The 24,127-nt window shown below is 38.0% G+C and overlaps 1 protein-coding gene across 2 annotated transcripts in view; it reads left to right on the top strand.

Moving 5' to 3' along the window:
- LOC308692906 (uncharacterized protein) overlaps positions 1 to 24,127 on the top strand; it is a 49,443-nt gene that overhangs the window by 18,696 nt on the left and 6,620 nt on the right. The window lies entirely within an intron of this gene.

Here is a 24,127-nt window from a genome sequence, read left to right on the forward strand (position 1 = left end):
ATACAGGCTACTCTGTGTGTGTGTGTGTGTGTGTGTGTGTGTGTATAACCATGAGAGAGAGCGGGGTATAACCATAGATATCATATAAAGGCTAGATGTCTCGTCCGCGCTGCTGGCCAATGGAGGTCGACGTCCGCACACGGCGGCCATCTTACCACAGGGTGCTCGCTCACTCGTAACATGGTGCATGTACTTTTAAATAACCATAACTTGCTCAATTTTCTACCGATTTTCAAACGGTTTGGTTTGTTATAAACGTCAGAGATGTAGCTATGAAACTGCATACATATGAATAATTATACAAATGGACTTCCATATGAAAGAATTATAGCCACGGTAATGACGTTTGTAAGAAACCAAACCGTTTGTAAATCCGTCAAGATTTCACCGAGATAAGAGGATTTGTGTGCGTGTTGCTCACTCACCTTAATTCACAGAGCCCTGTGGTAAGATGGCCGCCGGTGATGCCAGAAGTGACTCCGCCTTAAGACATCTAGCCTTTATATGATATCTATGGGTATAACCATGTTAATTTTGTTGGCTAAACCTTAAGGTTTTTGTCCATTCCATTGTTTTACATAATTTTTCTAGTCAAGTCAAGTCAAGTCAAGTCAAATCATCTTCATTTATATAGCGCTTTTAACAATGTAGATTGTTTCAAAGCAGCTTTACAGAGATAAACGTATAATTTAAGGTAACAGAGATTGTTTTGGCTTTATAGCGGTTCTTTAGTAAAGTTATTTTCCAGCTAAAGTTAGTTTTGATTGATTCGCTTCCGTCGCAACGATCATTTGTTATTAAATTAGGGGCCACTTAGACGACACAATTCTCTCTACACAGACTTTAAACGCGGACCTTTGAGAAACGCTGATGGCGTTCACATGCGCATTAAGAATTGGTTCTATAGTTATGTGCGTTTGAATATATGTGCGCAGGTTTGGAATTCCCTACAAACCAAGCCTAAACAAAGTAATGGTGCCTTATAAAATTTTGAAACAGAATTTTATTTTATTTTGTTACTTCGGGGTAGGTACGTGAAACGAATTTCCCGAAAACGCTTTATCTGTAGAGTGGTAAAGGGATCCTCCATAGGGAGAGACTAGTTGACACTTTAGCACCCCACAATGACATCGGGTCCAGGCGCAGGTCCTTCATAGATCTGGATACGGCCTGGATCCGGCAGGCTGCGGGAAAACCTCGGGATAAACAAAGATACTAAAATTAGCGTAGATGCCATTCTTCTTATGATGTAACGAGTACATCAGGATTTATGGGAAGTGTTCCCGGTTCTGGCTGACCTAATCTATGCTGCCTAACATTGAATTATAGAAGTCTATAATGTATTATGTGAAAGCTAGGTCAAAAAGATGTGTCTTTAATCTGGCTTTGAACTGACAGAGTGTGTCTGCTTCCCGGACAATGGTAGGAAGACTGTTCCAGAGTTTTGGCGCTAAATAGGAGAAGGATCTACCGCCAGCAGTCGATTTTGATATTCTAGTTATTATCAACTGGCCGGAATTTTGAGATCGCAATAGACGTGAAGGACTATAATGCGTTAAGAGCTCACTCAAGTACTGCGGAGCTAAACCATTTAGTGCTTTGTAAGTAATCAGCAATATTTAAAAATGTATGCGATGTTTAATAGGGAGCCAGTGCAGTTTTGACAGAACTGGGCTAATATGGTCATACTTCCTGGTTCTGGTAAGAACTCGAGCTGCTGCGTTTTGGACCAGCTGTAGTTTGTTTATTAAGCGTGCAGGGCAACCACCCAGTAGAGCATTACAATAATCTAGCCTTGAGATCATGAACGCATGAACTAATTGTTCCGCATTTGTCAATGAGAGCATATGACGTAATTTAGATATATTTTTGAGATGGAAAAATGCAGTTTTACAGATACTAGACACATAACTTTCAAATGAAAGATTGGTATCAAAGAGCACACCCAGGTTCCTAACCGACGACGAAGACTTAACAGAGCAGCCATCGAGTGTTAGACAGTATTCTAGGTTATTATGTGTGGAAGTTTTTTGTCCAATAATTAGAAACTCTGTTTTTTCAGAGTTAAGTAGTAGGAAATTACTAGTCATCCAATTTTTTATATCTGCTATGCATTCCATTAATTTAGTGAATTGGTAAGTTTCGTCTGGTTGTGAAGAAATATAGAGCTGAGTATCAGCATAACAGTGAAAGCTAATTCCATGTTTCCTAATGATATCTCCTAATGGTAGCATGTACAGAGTGAACAGCAGCGGCCCTAGTACTGAGCCTTGTGATACACCATACTGAACTTGTGATCGATGAGACATCTCTTCATTTACTGCTACAAACTGATAATGGTCAGATAAGTATGATTTAAACCATGCTAAAGTAATTCTACTAATGCCAACATAATTTTGAGTCTATTTAAAAGAATGTTGTGGTCGATAGTGTCAAATGCAGCACTAAGATCGAGTAACACTAATAGCGAGATACAACCACGATCGGATGATAAGAGCAAATCATTTGTAACTCTTATGAGAGCTGTCTCGGTACTATGGTACGGTCTAAATCCTGACTGGAAATCCTCACAGATATCATTTCTTTCTAAAAAGGAGCATAGTTGTGAGGATATGTAAACATGTGCTTGAACATGTTTAACTGTTGAGCTCGGTTCTCGCTCTGCTGTGTTTTTGTTTATGTTTGTAAAGCGCGCATTTGCAGCGTTGCCATGTCCACTTATTATAGGCATCTTTGAGCTTGTTATTTTTTCCATATTAATAGGTGAAGTGAGAATTTAGTTCAGCTGGAGTGTGAGCATTGCCTTTGCTTTGTGCCAGTGTCATAGTTCTTTGAACGGACAAAAAGACAAAAACTTAACGTGTTTCCCCAAAAGCTTCTGATGATGAATTACCAGTAGACACCACTAGAGGACGATAATAAATTGCAGAGCCCAAATCTTCAGTAGCACCTCATTGCAGTACACGAGATCCAAGGGGCGGAGTTGTATCCAGATTTAAGGGGTGGAGATTGGTAGGTTCAGGGGTGGGTTTAGGGAACAGGGGGTGGAGATGGGTAGGTTTAGGTATGTAAGGTGGGAGGAGTTGGATCTGGATCCAACTCCTCCCCTTGGATTTCGTGTTCTGCAGTGAGGACCATCTCCAAATCTTGGAAAACCCACCTCTGATTTGAGTCAAACTCAATAGATCAAAGCGGATTTACTACCATACAATCCAAAGGTCTGGTGAAACGCTACTGCATCATGCTTTTTCATAGTTTATGGTTTTTAGAAGACATAATTGCATTTTATGAGTGTGTGTATTGAGTATTGTAATTGATGTATATAAATTGAAGGGTTGGGGTGATTTTAACATGACAAAGGGTTAAAATCACCTTCACAGATGGGGTCTGTCCCGTTCCAACCATTTTCCTGACACATACGGACTCTTTCTCCTCTCAAAACATATCTGCATGAGAAAACAAGTATATTAATAACAGAAAAAAAGACAAAACATCATGAAAGGGAGACATTGTGGTTTGATAATAAACCATTTAATAGAGGGAGACCTAGAACAAAGTTGAGAAAAAAATATTTAATAGTTAATTTTATTAATATAATAATATTAATAAAACCTTTTATGCGAAAATATACATTTTGAACTCATTTAAACTGTCCTTAAATAACTAAATAAATAAATAAATGATGCTTAACCACATCAACACTTATTCAACCCTCTTCACTTATTCTACCTGCTCTATTTATTCTCATATAACCATGTTTTCTTATGGACTTCAGACATTAAAGTTGCTCTAAGCGATGTCACGCGTTTTTTAGGCCGAAACATTTTTGGTCACATCCAGCAAACATCTCCTCACTATCCGCTAGCCGCCTGTCCCCTGAACACACTGTAAAGAAACGCGGTCTCTGTAGACAGCCCAGGCTCCACAAACGGCAACAAAAACAAACTGGCCCAGCCTGGACCACAAAACATAACAAACAGTGTTCCAGCCAATAACCGACAAGAATGATTTGGGGGTGGGGGTTGGGGGGTTAGTGCGCATGCACATGAAAGGGGGTGGGGGGAGTGGAGGAGAGAGAAGCATGAAGAGGGAAGTTAGCTAGAGCAGAGATGTCCTAGACAATGACAACAACTAACGTTAGAATTATATTCTCTTGAATTTTTATATGGCCGACACACACACACATTTAAGAAATGCGCGTTCATGACTGTTTCAGGAAGCACGGAAGGGAGGGGAAGGGGACGGGATGAGGAGGAGGGAGGGTCGAGCTAGCCTCCGTTTTGTTTGACAATACTTTGAACCCAACATCGCTTAGAGCACCTTTAAGAATCAAAATAAGCTTTCAGTACCCTGGATTGCACATAGCAATGGCTTTATCACCGAACGATTGTCCATCTCGACTGTATTGGCCATTCTCTATGTCATCCAGCGCATTGCACTTTCTCTCTGCGAGAATAAATGAGAAAATATGAAAAGATGGAGTGCAATGAATGAATAAGAGATCTTTTAGAGACATAGATAAATGGATTCATCTTACTTTGGCATTTCATGGTCAAGGCTGTCCAGTGTCCATTCTTACAGTATGATATTCGACTTCCATCTGATTGTGAATAACCCCGAACACATCTATAAGCCACTTTTTCCTGGTCATTGAACTGTACTTTGTTAAGATATTTGAAGTCCAGCTGCTTGTCCGGATATTTGGATGGTTCACCACATTTAGTTTGAACCAGTGAAATGGACACTGAAAAGCACAAAAATGATAGAAATGAAAAAATGCTTTTCATATGATTAGGTAATGCAGCTTTTATTAGTTATGCATTTTGGCAACCATACTGAAAATAACATTGCAACTTAATCATCAATATGAAGTAAATACTGATAGTCTGAGTAAAGTGATTTGAGTGTAAATGTTGTAAAGAACTAATGACCTGCAACTGGAAGATATTATGCAATGCATGACTCTAGATGGCAGGAAATCTATTTTAAACGTTATGGGAAAACAAATTCTTAAGGTAACGGTATGCACAAGAAAATAAAATACCTCCAGTTACTAAACTTATAGCTGCGGCTTATATGACCTTATGTTTAACTTTATGTCTATGCCTATTTATGAAACTACAGAATCTTCCTTAAATATTCATAAAACTGTTTATACATTCTATTGTTTTTTTTTTTTTATCAGATGAGCCAGCTTACTGATCTGACAGGTGCCCATCATACTAGACAAATAAAGTTTTTTAAATACATTCAGCCATTAAATTGAATAGACATAATCTCACACACATAATATGTGGAAAATATATATAATAAAGTGTCTGGAATAGCGGATAACTGTCTCAGTAAACGTTATACGTTGAATGATGACACAGCGTGCCACGTTAAGTGCTTAAAGCAACACCGAGGAACTTTTCCTCTGCGGTCGCCCTACAGGTTGAAAGCGGAATTGTCCATTACCGCTGTCGTAAATAATTTAGCCTTCCGCATCCTACTGTCGCACGCGCACGCTCGCTGTTTATCCAGCACCGGCTTTGGAATCTATTGTAACGCTTGCCGTAATGCAAGTCAAATTTGTAGTTTTCTTATGTCTCATTCGTATGGAGCGCCATTTGTAAAGCAGCTCACGCTGAAAATAACAGCAACATTTTGTCACATTTAGCTTCAAACAATGTTTAAAAAACTGGCATGAATTTTTGACGGTCACTTTTTAGCACATTTACAACAATATTTGTAAACTTAGAGATATTTTAAATAGTTAAATCTAAATATTAAATGTTACACCTAAATATTAAATGTTACACCTAAATGTTAAATGTTAAATCTAAATGCTAAATCTAAATCTAAATGTTAAATCTAAATCTAAATCTAAATCTAAATGTTGAATCTAAATGTTTCGGGTGAAACTATATATTTAACTAATATGCAAATTCATAATGCCGGTAACCGGAAGTGCCAAAATAAAAGCTCGAGGAGGTCAGTCTAGCTGTGTCCCAATGTTGAAGGCTGCATCCTTCGAAGGACGCAGACTTCAAGGATGCAGCCTATGCGTCCTCTGAAGGACGCACCATGTAGCCTTCCTAGGATTTCCTAATTGTGCAACCAGGTGTTCCCGATCACCGCTCCTGGCGCCAAGCAACGGTGCGAGAGGACAGCTGCTATCCTGATCATTCATTTTGATAACTGAGTAAACTATGGAGCCAGAATTGGCTATTGTCATTTTTATGTTTTATATTTTACTGGAGGTCATGGTGTGCCCCGGCGCTGCCGGATCATGTATTTTCGGTTTAGCCCTGTTTGAATATAAAACCCAATTTAATATAAAAAGTCCAGTATTTCTCGCGCTCGTCATCGGCAGCTGTCACGGTTGCCAGGCGACAAGAACAATCCTTCGTAGGCTAGACCGTTCCGAGCGCTTCAGATGCGCCCTTTGATATGGGACGCTACTGTAGTTAGCAACAATTTGTTAATATTGTGACAATAAGCCTACATTTTGTTACTTTAATTTTCGGAACTGCATATTTCGTTAAGTATTCACTAAGTGAATTTCACTTACAAATGTGAAGTAACCTGAAGTACCTTTTTCCCTCACATCACAATGTGATTACATTACACTACACAAAAGTATATAATGTAACAACCAGATATTACTGTATATTGAAAATATACAGAAGTAAAATGCAACATAGCCTATGCAGTAATGCAGTAGTAGCCTAATATAAATGCAGTAGTTATTAAAAGTACTTTTTTCAGAAAGCCGTCGATTGAATCAGCCCTGCAAACCTGTTGGTAGACAACTTAGTGGATAGTGGAAATATGCACTTAAACACTCTGGAGACCATCCCAGATGATGTCCCACCAGCAGGAGGCATTACCAGGGGCAGCCCATCCCGGTCCAGCAGCTCAGCTCAATAGAGTCTACATCATTTTTTTCTTATTTTATGTATTGTAAAATTAAATGTTTATGTTGATTTTGATATGTTTAATGTATTTTGTAAATAGTTGGAAAAAGTACTTTAAAGGTGCCATATGTCATGTCTGGCAAAAAAAAATCAAGTCATACTCCACATTCCATACCAGATGGGGGCAGTATACCTCCAGAAAGTGAATTGGTCTATGCTCCGCCCCTACCTTCTTAGCTGCACATATACAAGTTATAATAGGGACAACATCTATTTAGAGTGTTACGCTGCCCGCCTGAAGCTAATTTAGCAGCATATATCAAGTTTGATTTTCATTAGCAATACCACTTCTAGCTAAGTTATCATTAGTCACCAAAAAACATTCGGTCTCATTACACCTTGCAATGTTTTCCGTTACGTTTCGTGCGTCCAGGGTGTGTAAAGCAGAAGCAGCCTGGCCAGCGGCGGAGTATGCGCGATCCGTGAGTGCTGAAGACGTTCTGCACGGCTTTGATGGGTGCGCAGGAGGACACAAATGGGCGGCGACAGCTTCTTCCAGTGGCGGGAGCTTTTTCCTCAGCGCCGTCAACAGATAGAGCGTTACTAAAACTGTATACACTGCCGCCGACTTGAGCTGCAAAGAAGCTCTGGCCGCCCTGTCAAGGACGCTTGTCAAAAAGTACGGGGAAACTTGACCGCTCTGAATATAGTGAGTGAGTGCGCGCGCGCGCGGCCGGGGCTCGCTCTCTCTCTCTGCTATTTCTTAGAGGCAGAAGAGCGCGTGCGCGCTTAAAATGTCATATTTTGGTATGATCGTTCACCCGCCAGTGTGGCGGATAGCTTTTTGAGATTTTATTTGTGCTTCAGAGCGCGGTTTTTTCCCTGCAGCGGGTGGTGGTAGGGGTCTCTTGCCAAGGGCTTCAGCCATCCTTCCGCTCTCTTCCCTGAACTGAAATGTAGTAGTGGGCTGTACTTTCCACATCAGGTTCAAGTACGCCCACAAGCCGTGCGAGTTATTCGTTTATTGCATGTTTGGCTGGTGGTTATGTTGCCCGTATACCGCCTCCCATGGCCGAAACTGGTATTACGACACCTGTCGGGCCGTGGCTAGTAATGCTAATGCTAATTAAGGTTGATATCTCTGCAGCACTATAACTTGACATTTTTTTAATGACATCATCGCCCTTATTTCTTCTCATTCTTTTGATGTGTGTAGCTCATTTTTGGGATATTTTTACCTCAATTGTTACATATGGCACCTTTAATGTATAGCCTAAAGAACAAATGATTTTCATTTACCAATTTTATTTGAAAAAATAAAAAGGTATAGAATTTGTTTCATGCAGAAAGTATTACTGTCATTACAAAAATAAACAATGTCCAGAACAATTCATTCTCTTTTATTTACACAATTAAAGTTGCATAAAAATAAATGTACATAATTTTTCTTTTAAAAAATAAAAGTGAAAAAAGTTAAACAAGAATATGTAGAAAATATATATATTTTTCAATCATTCTCTCAAGAAGAGAAAACAGCCTGTCCATCCTCTTCCTTCTTTCCTGTCCTCTCCTCGCCTCTGCCTCCCTCTGTAGTTGCATTTCTTCTCTGATCAAGTCCAAAAACTTGCCGTCTCGCCGCCTTTGTGCTGGTGCTGCTGCCCCTGGCTCCTCCTCACCGTGGGCACCCACTACTGAACTCGGCCCTGGTGTGTCCTCAGGGATTGAGGCGATGAGGACAGGGGGGTTGGTGCAATGCATCTGTCCCAACACCTCATCCATGAGGACAAACCAGGGCCAAGCTTCAGGAGTAGGTTTCCCACTCACACCCTCTCCTGTCCCAGGACACTTGCAATCCTAAAGGCAGAGCAAATGAGCCATGGCTTGTTAACAACAACAGTACAATACATTTCAGCAAAGATGTGTGTATTACTTTTCTTTATATATATATATATATAGACCCATTTTTTCCTGAATTGTTCTAAAAAAAGCAGAAAAGGGTACTTAACACAGAGGAGCAATCTTAAGTGCATTGTTAACACTGCAAAATATGACACATCAAGACATGCATACAAAATACTTAAGATATCATATTTCTGTATACTAAAATTTGGTTAAAATCACATACCTTCCATGACAGCACTACAAAAACACATAAAAGTGAAACCCCATTGCCTTATCTACTGCTTTTCTTATTGTTTTGGGCTTTATTGGGTGAGTGATATTTCTTATAATACACAAGTGAGATAGACTAGTGCAAATATTACAAATAGGTCGTTAAACTAATAACGTTATTACCACAAGTTTTGCCTAAAACTACCTGATAAATGTAGCCACGCAATGGTGACGAAGGAGTTAAGAAGAAGTTTATAAGAAATGTTAACTCTGGTTTCGCTAGCTATTTGAGTAAATGAAAACATAATACTTACATTTAAATGTGAATTTGCTGTCCACCACCGATCTCTAGTCTCGGCCGCCTTTAAAAATAAATAAATAAATGCTGTCGTCAACGGCGCGCAATGACTTATGGGGTAGAATAGGCCGCTAAGTGTCCATTTATGTATCCTTCTTTTCACGGGGAAACGAAGGGTGCATTTGGCGTCGCTTTTGAATCAGGGAAGCCTTCGTCGCGGCGCGATGACGCAACCGGCCTTCGAATACGGCCTTCGAAGGATGGAGAATTGAATAGGCGGATCTTTTGTGACGTCATTGTTTATGTTTGCCGCGTTGCATCACGGGAATCGTGTGGCAGGAAACACCGCTAGATACCTGTAATTTGACTGTTTTGCACGTTTGGAGGAGGATTTAGAGAAGAGGATGGTTCACTCTTGCTGTGTGGTCGATTGTACGGCTCGTTGGGGGCCTGATAAAAAGTTTTTTCGAATTCCCTCCGAAAAGGATCGCGAAAAACGAAAGAAATGGTTGCGTGCAATTAGGCGATTGAACCTGGACGCGCCGAAGCCTGGATTCCTAACGTTACTGATCGAGTTTGTGAGGCTCATTTTGTTCATGGTAGGCCTAAGTCTTAGTGACTATGTATTTATAGAAGATTGAATAAAATAAAATATAATAAAACTGAGTCAAATCAACCGAGTCATATGTTTTCGCGTTCTGATTCAGGTGTCCCAAACCGCGATCCACAGCACCCAGACTAACGTTACCGTATTTTCCGCACTATAAGCAGAGGCGCACCTTCAATAAATGGCCTATTTTATAACTGTTTTCATATAACGTTATAGGGCGCACCGGATTATAAGGCGCATAGAATAGAAGATACTGCAGTCAAACGTTTGACTGGGTTTGCGTTATGCAGTGGTCACCAACCTTTTCAAGCCTATAAGATCACATCCAAGTCCAAATGTAAACCAAAATCTTCCACTTGCAAAAAAATATGAAAAAAAAACAAGTGGCTGAGCTGTAAAACCTTGTTTATACTCGACGCGTCCGCATGAGCGCGAAGGTAATAAAAAAACTAATATCCGTCAGCTCGGGCAGATTCGGCTTTACAGCGCGCGCGCCTCCGCATCCGCAGATGCACGACTTTGAGCCGAATCTGCCCGAGCAGACGGATATTAGTACATCTCATCATCACCCAGTTTGCGCGTCTAAATCAGTTGTATGGTCTGTTGTTCAGTCTAAAACAAAACAGTTGCGTCAAGTATAAATGCCTCGTCTGTTTGGGGAGCTGCACGCACAGTCAGCGGAGATCTCATATGGGCTTTGAATAACTTCGATTTTGTCACCAATACAAATTTTGAGCTTCTCTCCAAACCTCCTCCGGTCTTCAGATGTTAAAGTGCTTATATATTGTGGATTTTGCCCGCTAACTCTCTTGAAAGTGCTCGTCACGTCTTTACAGCCCGCAATACTGATTTGTTGCCACACAACCACTCGCGCATGCGTACAAAGATGTCAACAAAGATCCTCCTATTGGGACCAGGCGGGAAGGAAGTCGACCGGAAGTTGAAGCCGGCCGCGTGCCACCATCTTGTAGCAGAACTTCACCTGCAGTTAGCATCCCATTGACTCCCATTCATTTTGGCGTTACTTTGACAGCGAATAACTTTACATCTGAGGCGTTTGAAGACTCCATTTGTCCACTATTTATTTCTAAAGAAACACGACAATGTATAAAATGCTCCATTACCTTGTAGCTTATGTTATGGCCCCGTAGAAGCAGTTTTTGTAAAAGTAGGCTAACGATTGCGTCATACCCACGCGACTCTCTGTCGCACAGTCGAGAGATTACCGTATGGGCGGGAGGAGAAGCTCGCAGGCAATCGGGGGGACGTGGAGGCAAAATGACAATATAATTAATCAGAATACCTAGCAAAAGCTTCTCCTGCTCCAAGCTCATAGACAGCTCCTACTCACGCTCTCTGTCTCTGCAAGATTCGGAAGGGAATGATTCAGATTTCTCTTGGCACAGCTACTAGAAGACAGACGGGTTGCTCACGTGGTCCGTGTAACGCTCTGCTCGGTTTGAGTCTGCGCATCAGGAAAGGAAGTGCTAAGAAATCGCTAAAAATGGGCTTCACTTGTCTGAGTTCCAATGGGGTCGCTGTGTCCATTTCTTTTACTGTCTATGATTGTTGTTTTTTTTTTTATTATTTTTTTTTTTTATTGCATAACAACATACATATACAGAGGAAACACAATGTATTATTATCTATTACATTCATAATAGCATCAAAGAAACAATAAAATTAAAATAAAATAAAAAATAACAGGGGAAAAATAAAAAATTACAAAGAAAAGGATTCAAAAATTTTATACATCTGTTTTGCTTTTTTATTTCTAACATCTTTTAGGGCTTCAATATAATGTTTAAGCTCAATTTTAAATAATATAATGTTAGGTTTATTATTTGTCCATTTCTGCTTATGTATATGGTATTTTCCATACATAATTATTAAGTTAACAACAAAATTTTGCTCCACACTCTTATTTTTGTATAACAAAAATATATCTTTACCAGATAGTTGAATCTTTAATTTTGTGAATTTAAATATCAGATATTCAACATCAATCCAAAACAGTTGGGTAAATACACAATCAAAGAATAAGTGTTTTATTGATTCTTCTTCTGTATTACAAAAGTTGCATGTAGTTTCCATGTCTCTAAAAAATCTTGAGACTACTTGTCTCACTGGATAAATCAAGTGAATAATCTTATATGTAATTTCTTTAACTTTATTGGTCAGACAGTATTTACTGGGTAAGTTCCAGACCTCTTTCCAATCAATCCGATTATACATTGAGTTCCAAAAAGGTTTGCATTTAGGCAATAACGTAATCCTACATAATTCTCTAATATAAAAGTTGTTAAACTTTTTATCTATAATTTTCACGCCATCAATACTTAACTGATTAGTAGTATATATGGGGATAGCTTCGGAAGATACATTGCCTGATAAAAGTTGAATAAGGCCACTAGGAATGGCATCAAAAACCACTGCAAAATCTTTAGCCGCTACAGGGATCTTATAATAGTTAAGGAATTCACAGTAATTAAAAAGATGTCCATTATTCTTAAATAACTGTCTGACCAAAATTATACCGTTATTGTACCAATTTCTGTAAAATAAAGATTTATTTTTAAATGTAATATATTTGTTGTTCCAAATCACAGATTTGTGTGGAGAAAAATTATGCTTAAAAATGAGCATCCATAATAGAAAAACCTGTTTATGAAAAGAAGAAAGCTTTATCGGAATCTTATTTACATCAAAATTACACCTCAAAAAAAATTCTAAGCCCCCCAGCTTATCAAAAATGAACTCAGGGATGATATTCCAAATTTTGCCTTTAGAGTTAAAGTAGTTCTTTATCCACTTATTTTTAAATACGCAATTAGCAGTATTAAAGTCAAGTACATTTAGACCACCATCCTCAATTGGATTGCATAAAACATTTTTTTTAAATAATGAGGTCTGTTCTTCCAAATGAAATTGAACAAAATAGTATCCACCTCTTTTATAATTGATTGTGGAACATCTAATGCAAGAGCTGTATATACCAAGCGTGACAATCCTTCAGTTTTGGATAATAATATTCTTCCTTTTAATGAGAGATCTCTCATTAACCATGAATTAAATTTTTGTTTAATTTTCCTTATAATTGGTGTAAAATTTAAATTATTTCTCTCTTTTTGGTCTTTACAGATCTTAATACCTAAATAATCTACTAACTCCTTTACTGGAATACCAAAAATGTTATTATGATTACATGTTTTCAAGGGGAATAACACACATTTTTTAATGTTTAAACATAAACCAGATACAGAAGAGAAAACATTAAGACACTCAATAGCTTTTTTAACTTCAGTTTCACTTTTTAAAAAAATAGCAGTGTCGTCCGCTAATTGAGAGCATTTTAACTCTTTCTCCAAAAGTCTAATACCACAAAATGTATCTCTTTTAATATGTATGGCCATGGTTTGTGTTACCAGTAAGAAAAGAAACGGTGAAATGGGACAGCCTTGTCGTATACCTCTATTAATTTTAAACCTTGATGACGTTCCATATGATAACTTAACTGAGCTGTTACAATCATTGTACAGTGTTTTAATAGCTTTTTTAAAGTATACTCCAAAACCAAAATAATTTAAGGTCTCCAACATAAAATTATGATCGATAGTATCAAACGCTTTAAAGAAATCAACAAATAAAACAAAACTATTATCTGTAATAAATTCATTGTAGTCGATTAAATCCAAAATGAGCCTAATATTATTACAAATGTGACGACCTTTCATAAACCCTGATTGACATTCATCAATTATGGGATCAAGACAGTTCTTCAATCTTTCTGCAAATATTTGTGCAAAAATTTTTGCATCATTATTGATTAGCGTAATGGGACGCCAATTCTCTACAAATAAAATGTCCTTATTGGGCTTTGGTAATAAAGTTATCAAACCTTGTCTCAGTGAATTGGGTAAATAACCTTGTTGTATCGCTTCTCTAAATACAGCTAACAAAAACGGGGATAATTCATTTTGAAAATATTTATAAAATTCACTAATTAAACCATCATTCCCGGGTGACTTATTGTCTTTGAGTTTATTAATACAGTGAGATATTTCATTTAAAGAAATCTCTTGGTCGCACATTTCAATAGAAGACTCACTTATCTTTTGAATGTCATCTTTAATAGAATCTAAGAATGACTGTGCATTACTCAGTTTGTTATCATAAGAATACAATTTCTCATAAAATTCAGCCACATATCTTGATATTTCTTTAAAATTTTCTGTTAACTGTCCATTAATATTCAATTTGACCATAGATGCAAGTTCTACATTCCTTTTTTCCATATTAAAAAAGTATTTTGTATTTTTTTCTCCTTCCTCTAACCATTTCTTCCTTGATCTTATGAAGGCACCCTTTGCTTTATATTCATATATTTTATCTAGATCTAATTGTAGTTGTAGTAATTTATTTTTATTTTCTTGATCTATATTACAATTTCCAGAAAGTCTTATAATTTCCTGTATAATTTTTTCTTCGTTTTCTCTTCTATATTTGGCTAATTCTTTTCCTCTCCTTATGGCTAAAGTTCTAATCTTATACTTCATTAATTCCCAATTTACCCCAAATAAATTCGTTACATTTGCCTCCTTCCAAAAATCTATGATAATCTCTTTTGCTTTATCTCTAAACTGCACATCTGTCAATATATTCTGGTTCATTTTCCAGTATGTAAAAGTTTTAACATCTTTGGATTTAGTTGTATTTAACGAGAGAAAAATAGCTTTGTGATCTGTAAGAACAGAAGGCTCTATAGAGACCTCATTAACATAATCCAATAGATTCCTTGAAATTAACCAATAGTCTATGCGTGACTGTTACTCAGACGAGGTGGAAAACAATCCTTTTCAGAATCCCATATTGTATTGAAATCCCCTCCAAGTACTAATTTCGCATTGCTATATTGTTCCACTGTTTTTTCAATCTGGTCTTCAAAATCCAAAAATAAAGTTTTGTTTTGTGTGGTAAAATTACTTGCGTAAATATTCCCCAAAATAAAAAATTCAGAATTATTTTCTATAACCAGTATCACCCATCGACCTGAATCATGCATTTTGTTTTGAATTATTTTCCCCTTAAATGTACCTTTTAATATTGCAACACCAGCTGATCGATTACTCCCATATGACATCCATAAATCATCCCCCCATTGGCTCTTCCAAAAATTATAATCTGACAAAGATGCGTGTGTTTCTTGAATATAATAAAAATCACATTTAAATTTCCTGCAAAACAAAAAAACTGCTTTCCTTTTCAGCAAATCTCGAATTCCCCTGACATTTAACGATAAAACTGACAAAGATACCAGTATGCTATATTAACAATTTAAGATTAAGCAAATATGAAACAAAATTAAAGCTGCAAGCAGCGATGAAAGGGCCCTCGCACCCATGCCATCAACACTCGGTGGCTTTAGGAAGACAGAGGATGGTTGGGAAATGCACATTTAAGGAGGTATATATAGTAAGAGTATGTCAAAGTCAGTTACAAAATGTTTTGTATAATGGTGATAATAGCATGCTTCATGACTCAGCTAAGTGTTGCTAGCATGTTTAGTGTGTTTCTAGCATGCTTAGTACACAATAATTATGTGGTTAGTACTGCATTACTGTGTTAACCATGTCAGTTTCTGTTGCCAGTAGGTGGCGTTATGACTATAACTGAATATGAGCTTGGATGTGTGTTCAGGACAGAACTCTTATCAAACGTGTGAAGTTTGGTGCAAATTGGACATTGCCTTCTTGAGTAACAACAAAGTCATGTTTCATTGAATTAGCATGCTTTAGCACTTAGCTAAGCATTGTTAGCATGTTTTAACATGTTTCTAGCATGTTTAGAACTCAATGGCATTTTTAACATGTTGCTAGAACGGCATCAACGTGTTAAACATGTCACTTCCTGTTGCCAGTTGGTGGCGCTATTACTATAATTGAACATTCTCATGTAGATGTGTTCAGGCCATGACTCTTATCAAAAGTGTGAAGTTTGGGGCAGATTGGACATTCCATGCCTGAGTTACAGCAAATTCCTATTTAATTGCAATAATAGCATGCTTTAGCACTTGGCTAAGAGTTTGCTAGCATGTTTTAGCATGTTTCTAGTATGTTGTTAGCATGTTTAACACTTGCTGGCACTTTTTTATATGTTATTAGGAGTCCATAACAGTGTTAAACATGTCACTTCCTGTTGCCAGCAGGTGGCGCTATGACTGTAACTGAATATAAGCATGGTCATGTGTTCAGGACAGAACGCTTATCAAAAGTGTGAAGTTTGGGGCAGATTGGACATTCCATGCCTGAGTTACAGCAAATTCATATTTAATTGCAGTAATATCATTCTTTAGCACTTAGCTAAGTGTTTGCTAGTATGTTTTAGCATGTCTATAGTATGTTGGTAGGATGTTTAGCACCTACTGGCATTTTTTTATATGTTATTAGGAGTCAAGAACAGTGTTAAACGTCACTTCCTGTTGCCAGCAGGTGGCGCTATGACTATAACTAAATATGAGCATGGACATGTGTTCAAGAGATAACTCTTATCAAACGTGTGACGTTTGGGGTAGATTGTACATTGCCTTCTTGAGTAACAACAAAGTCCTGTTTCATTGAATTAGCATGCTTTAGCACTTAGCTAAGTATTGCTAGTATGTTTTAACATGTTTCTAGCATGTTTAGAAGTCAATGGCATTTTTAACATGTTGCTAGAATGGCATCAACGTGTTAAACATGACACTTCCTGTTACCAGTAGGTGGCGCTATTACTATAACTGAATATTCTCATGTAGATATGTTCAGGACAGAACGCTTATCAAAAGTGTGAAGTTTGGGGCAGATTGGACATTCCATGCCTGAGTTACAGCAAATTCCTATTTAATTGCAATAATAGCATGCTTTAGCACTTAGCTAAGAGTTTGCTAGCATGTTTTAGCATGCTTCTAGTATGTTGTTAGCATGTTTAGCACTTGCTGGAACTTTTTTATATGTTATTAGGAGTCCATAACAGTGTTAAACATGTCACTTCCTGTTGCCAGCAGGTGGCGCTATGACTATAACTGAATATGAGCATGGTCATGTGTTCAGGACAGAACTCTTATCAAACGTATGAAGTTTGGGGCAGATTGGACATTCCATGCCTGAGTTACAGCAACTTCCTGTTTCATGGCGAAACATCAAAATTTGTCAGGCCGCCGAGGACCCGCCCTTCGACGAAAACTCAAGATCTTCGCAATTTAACGTCGCAAAGGCCTTAAGATTACACTCACCAAATTTGAAGATGATCAGATTAAAACTGTAGGAGGAGTTCGTTAAAGTATGAGGCCTGAAAATGTCAAAAACTGCACAAAAATCTGGGAGGAAGTTCAAAATGGCTGACTTCCTGTTGGGTTTAGGGCTATGCTCCAAGAGACTTTTTTGTAGGTATTAGGTCATTACATGTATGTACCGAATTTCGTACACGTACGTGGAACGTTGCGGGAGGCGCACTCCGTTGAACTTTTATAGGTGGCGCTATCGAGCCATTTTGCCCCGTCTAATTCTGAAACCTATATCAGATGTAAATTTTCGCCAGTTCTGACGCGTGTGCAAAGTTTCGTGAGTTTTCGAGCATGTTTAGGCCCTCAAAAATGCAATTCAATGCGGAGAAGAAGAAGAATAATAATAATTAAAGCTGCAAGCAGCGATGAAAGGGCCCTCGCACCCGTGCCATCAACACTCGGTGGCTTTAGGAAGACAGAGCATGGTTGGGAAATGTACATTTAAGGAGGTATATATAGTAAGAGTATGTCAAAGTCAGTTACAAAATGTTTTGTATAATGGTGATAATAGCATGCTTCATGACTCAGCTAAGTGTTGCTAGCATGTTTAGTGTGTTTCTAGCATGCTTAGTACACAATAATTATGTGGTTAGTACTGCATTACTGTGTTAACCATGTCAGTTTCTGTTGCCAGTAGGTGGCGTTATGACTATAACTGAATATGAGCTTGGATGTGTGTTCAGGACAGAACTCTTATCAAACGTGTGAAGTTTGGTGCAAATTGGACATTGCCTTCTTGAGTAACAACAAAGTCATGTTTAATTGAATTAGCATGCTTTAGCACTTAGCTAAGCATTGTTAGCATGTTTTAACATGTTTCTAGCATGTTTAGAACTCAATGGCATTTTTAACATGTTGCTAGAACGGCATCAACGTGTTAAACATGTCACTTCCTGTTGCCAGTTGGTGGCGCTATTACTATAATTGAACATTCTCATGTAGATGTGTTCAGGCCATGACTCTTATCAAAAGTGTGAAGTTTGGGGCAGATTGGACATTCCATGCCTGAGTTACAGCAAATTCCTATTTAATTGCAATAATAGCATGCTTTAGCACTTGGCTAAGAGTTTGCTAGCATGTTTTAGCATGTTTCTAGTATGTTGTTAGCATGTTTAACACTTGCTGGCACTTTTTTATATGTTATTAGGAGTCCATAACAGTGTTAAACATGTCACTTCCTGTTGCCAGCAGGTGGCGCTATGACTGTAACTGAATATAAGCATGGTCATGTGTTCAGGACAGAACGCTTATCAAAAGTGTGAAGTTTGGGGCAGATTGGACATTCCATGCCTGAGTTACAGCAAATTCATATTTAATTGCAGTAATATCATTCTTTAGCACTTAGCTAAGTGTTTGCTAGTATGTTTTAGCATGTCTATAGTATGTTGGTAGGATGTTTAGCACCTACTGGCATTTTTTTATATGTTATTAGGAGTCAAGAACAGTGTTAAACGTCACTTCCTGTTGCCAGCAGGTGGCGCTATTACTATAACTGAATATTCTCATGTAGATATGTTCAGGACAGAACGCTTATCAAAAGTGTGAAGTTTGGGGCAGATTGGACATTCCATGCCTGAGTTACAGCAAATTCCTATTTAATTGCAATAATAGCATGCTTTAGCACTTAGCTAAGAGTTTGCTAGCATGTTTTAGCATGCTTCTAGTATGTTGTTAGCATGTTTAGCACTTGCTGGCACTTTTTTATATGTTATTAGGAGTCCATAACAGTGTTAAACATGTCACTTCCTGTTGCCAGCAGGTGGCGCTATGACTATAACTGAATATGAGCATGGTCATGTGTTCAGGACAGAACGTTTATTAAAAGTGTGAAGTTTGGCGCAGATTGGACATTGCCTTCTTGAGTAACAACAACATCCTGTTTCATTGAATTAGCATGCTTTAGCACTTAGCTAAGTATTGCTAGTATGTTTTAACATGTTTCTAGCATGTTTAGAAGTCAATGGCATTTTTAACATGTTGCTAGAATGGCATCAACGTGTTAAACATGACACTTCCTGTTACCAGTAGGTGGCGCTATTACTATAACTGAATATTCTCATGTAGATATGTTCAGGACAGAACGCTTATCAAAAGTGTGAAGTTTGGGGCAGATTGGACATTCCATGCCTGAGTTACAGCAAATTCCTATTTAATTGCAATAATAGCATGCTTTAGCACTTAGCTAAGAGTTTGCTAGCATGTTTTAGCATGCTTCTAGTATGTTGTTATTATGTTTAGCACTTGCTGGCACTTTTTTATATGTTATTAGGAGTCCATAACAGTGTTAAACATGTCACTTTCTGTTGCCAGCAGGTGGCGCTATGACTATAACTGAATATGAGCATGGTCATGTGTTCAGGACAGAACTCTTATCAAACGTATGAAGTTTGGGGCAGATTGGACATTCCATGCCTGAGTTACAGCAACTTCCTGTTTCATGGCGAAACATCAAAATTTGTCAGGCCGCCGAGGACCCGCCCTTCGACGAAAACTCAAGATCTTCGCAATTTAACGTCGCAAAGACCTTAAGATTACACTCACCAAATTTGAAGATGATCAGATTAAAACTGTAGGAGGAGTTCGTTAAAGTATGAGGCCTGAAAATGTCAAAAACTGCACAAAAATCTGGGAGGAAGTTCAAAATGGCTGACTTCCTGTTGGGTTTAGGGCTATGCTCCAAGAGACTTTTTTGTAGGTATTAGGTCATTACATGTATGTACCGAATTTCGTGCACGTACGTGGAACGTTGCGGGAGGCGCACTCCGTTGAACTTTTATAGGTGGCGCTATCGAGCCGTTTTGCCCCGTCCAATTCTGAAACCTATATCAGATGTAAATTTTCGCCAGTTCTGACGCGTGTGCAAAGTTTCGTGAGTTTTCGCGCATGTTTAGGCCCTCAAAAATGCAATTCAATGCGGAGAAGAAGAATAATAATAATAATAATAATAATAATAAACAGAGCAATTCCAAGAGGGTCCTCACACCATCGGTGCTCGGGCCCTAATAATAATAATAATAATAAACAGAGCAATTCCAAGAGGGTCCTCACACCATCGGTGCTCGGGCCCTAACAAGTTCCTACACCTCAAAAGTAGAACTTACAACCCAAATTGACCTTAATAATACTTGAACTAAATCAAAACCTTTCAAAAACTATGCTGTGCAAGTGCAATATATTGTAGATCAGTTAACAAAGATCCATTCTGACCGTAAACTGAAAGAAATATTCTGTTGTAAAAGTCCCAAAATTCCGTCCAGATTGTGACTGCACTTGTAACCGTGTACTAACACGTGCAGAAGTTTTGTCCATATGCAGTTCTATATCAGGAATTATGCACATATATAATCATGATCAAAATCCTAGGGAGGTATTTCCTTTCCATCAACAAAGGCTCGTACGCCGACGAAGTAAGCCTTCTTCCCTACCTGCCGAGCAGCCTCCACTTTTGGCCACATCTGTCTGCGTAAGGCTTTGTCCATAGTCGTTAAATCTTCTCCGAACCGTAGCTCCTTGGACCTCAGGTAGGTGCTGGTTTTCGCCGCTTTCCAAAGCATATCTCGTAAGGATCTGGACACAAATTGGATGATAACGGTTCTCCCTCTCGTGGCGTTTCCTTCAAGTTTCCTTCCGAGCCGGTGTACTATATCTACATCCTGTTGTATTTTGGTAGTTAGCTCTGGAAGAACTGCACAACAGATATCCACCACTTGTGCCTTTACATCTTCACCTGTCTGCTCAGTCAGACCGTACAATCTCAGATTCCATCTTCTCTTGTACCTTTCTACCTCGTTAAGCCTGGAATCGAACTCCGTCATTTTCTTACTATGCGCATCACTGACCTCATGCATCGCCTTCGTGTCCTTTTTCAAAATTTTCGCATCATCTTTGACATCCTTTACTTCATTGAAGAGGAATTCCGTCGTTTTCTTTAAAGCTTCAATGCTCACCGTATTTGCCCTTAAGAGCTCCTCTAATCCGTTGACTCTTTCATTTATGCATCGCATGATGTTTTCTTGAATTTCAGACAGAGACGGTTCATTTTTACTTTTCTTCGGCTCAGGGGTGCTGGGCGTTGAATCCGGTAAAGAAACTGTGATGCCTTGCACTACATATCCGTGCTCTGTTTGAAGATCAGCGCTGCAAATTTGCATTTCATCATCTTTGCTCTTCATCTTTGTCAGCGACTTTGTTAAGCTTTTTTTTTTAACCTTAACGTTACTCTCCCTCTCTCGTTTTTCCGCCATTCAATGCTGCAGTCTCTCTAGACAATCGTTCAAAAGCAATTTACAGCAACTCTCCGTGTTAATTATCTGGTAAAAACTAAGATCTTACATTTAGCTGTCAGATTGGTCAATTTATTAAACAAAAAGAACGATATGAGGTGAAGGAACAAACTTTTCTCCTCAGCATCTCAAAACTACCTCCTCACCGGTCGCCATCTTGCGCGCCCCCTGTCTATGATTGGGACAGCCTTCATCGAGCCGCGGTGACGCAATCGGCCTTCAAATGCGACCTTCCGGTGTGGTATAGTATGAGGACCCAAGCAATCCGATAGGTTCAAATCACGTTTTATGGGTAATCGCTTTAGTGCCTGGTTACAAATCATACAAAATCACTTTATTATAGAAGACGTTTGTACTACGTTATAACGAATCATTAATGTATTTAATGTATTTTAAATTATACGTTTCATATACTAGTATTTAACCGAAGCTATAGATTGTGAAATTAAACATTTCTCGTTGGTAGTGTCTTTTAGTTAGCTTAGATAATAGCATAGCATACAGCTAACGTTATCCGATGATCGTGATTCGTGCTATGAGCTTTTCCTGAGCTTATACTGCACTGATACTGCCTTACCATATTCACAGCCATTCGTAATGCAATTAGAATTATGTAATTATTATGTAATTATTTTTTACAGTTTTATTTATTAAAATATTCTTAAAATAATGCTTATTTGTCTATATTACTATTTTTCGTATCAACAGTTTAGACATTTAAATAAATTACAGAATGCTAGCTATGTTTTGTGGGTATAAATATAAAATATAAAATCTAGCCTTGACTAAAGAACAGTATAATAAAATTATGGAATCACAATTTTAAATATAATTAATCAAACCCCTTTAATTCATATAATAATCTTTTATTTGAAAGAAATAACATTTTTAAAGTATGTTTTGTGACAAAGTTATTTGTTATTAAGCAATGGGGCATAAAATGCTTTTTTATTACAAGCATGTCATTTGTGTACTAATGCATATGATTTATGTCATAATTAATTCTTAATACAGAACATCATACAACACAATAACATTTAATGTAATAAAATGAGAGAACCAAAACTTATATAAAATTGAATTATGAGATGTAATATATTACATTTTTATTAACACAAAACTACAAGCAAAAAGCACATCGTTTTAGGACATTTATAGAGCTTTTTAAAATACACAACAATACAAAGCAGCTTTAAACAAACATACTCTAGTATGTATTTACTTTCCTAAACACTTTTGTGATAGTCCTCTGGCTATACATTGTGGAGATTTAAAAACAATTAATGCTGAGTTAGCTGTGTTAAAATATTTAATGAACTGTAAGGTTAAAGTTTTTTGAGAGCTAATGAGACAAAAATAAATGCAGTGTCTTTTGCTGTATGTAAAGTCAGATCTTTAGTTTGAAGTAAATTCATGTTGTATGTGCAGTCAATTCTTTGTGGAACCATCCTAAGGCCTAGATGATGCAGTCAGTCAATTTCCCCTTTAGATGGTGCGGTCGTGACCTGGTAGGTGAGGAGGCTGGACTAGGTGTCATGGACTGACTTGAGGGAACTCTGCAAAAACACACAAACAACACGTCACGTGCAACTGTACACTTGCACAGTCTTGCACAGTCTTTAGTGCTGTGGAACACCACTCACTGTTTTTGCTTTGATATGCAAGCCCAAAGGTGCAACGCAGCAGACGCAGCTAGCCCGTTGAACCTGAGGTGTTGTGACATTAAAAGGCCATTTTAATGACACACTCCACAAGATAAGATATATCAGCCCAAAAGTGACTGAAACCTTCTGTTCGTCTCAGTATTATAAGGCTAAACTGTACAACAAAAGATAAAAAAAGTAATTACTTAATGTTAGTTTAATGACTTAGTTAACCAAAACATAAACATCAGCCATCAGTTTCTCCCAACATATTATCAAATGATACCAGGGTGAGAAAATGTGTTTTTTTGGTGATATAAAAAATTGGAGTACTTATTTGTACCAACACGATCCCATAAAATGCTTACCTCAGGAATCAATTCACACATTAAAAGGTCAAAATGGGGTCACCGTGCCGAATTTGGGGCCCCTGGGACCTTTCTATAAAACTCCAACTCACCTATTACTGTTAGAGGCTGAAAATGTTAGTTTTAGGGTTAGGGTTAGGGAATATTTTTGCCTTCGCTCTACAGACCGGCGCTTTCGGTATGTCGATCGGGGCAGGCCCAGGGGTCATCGTGCCAAATTTGGGGCCCCTGGGACTTTTCTATAAAACTCCCACCTACCCATTAAATGAATGCATTTGCCACAGTGGTTTCGCGGACACCGCATAGAAAGGGCCGATCGACTAGGGGGCGCCATTTTCCATCTCGCCACGGCCCCCTGGAGCGGGCGGAAAAGTTTGGTGTTTAAAAGTTTCATTCTCGTTAATTAAACCACCCCTACTGTACTAAGCACACTCATGTAATTATTTTTTACACTTTTATTTATTAAAATACTCTTAAAATAATGTTTATTTGTGTATATTACTATTTTTCGTATTAACAGTTTAGATATTTAAATAAATTACAGAATGCTAGCTATGTTTTGGAATCACAATTTTTTATGTAATTAATCAAAC

The sequence above is a fragment of the Scardinius erythrophthalmus genome (assembly GCF_964197995.2).
Source record: "Scardinius erythrophthalmus genome assembly, chromosome: 6".
Classification (NCBI taxonomy): Eukaryota; Metazoa; Chordata; class Actinopteri; order Cypriniformes; family Leuciscidae; genus Scardinius; species Scardinius erythrophthalmus.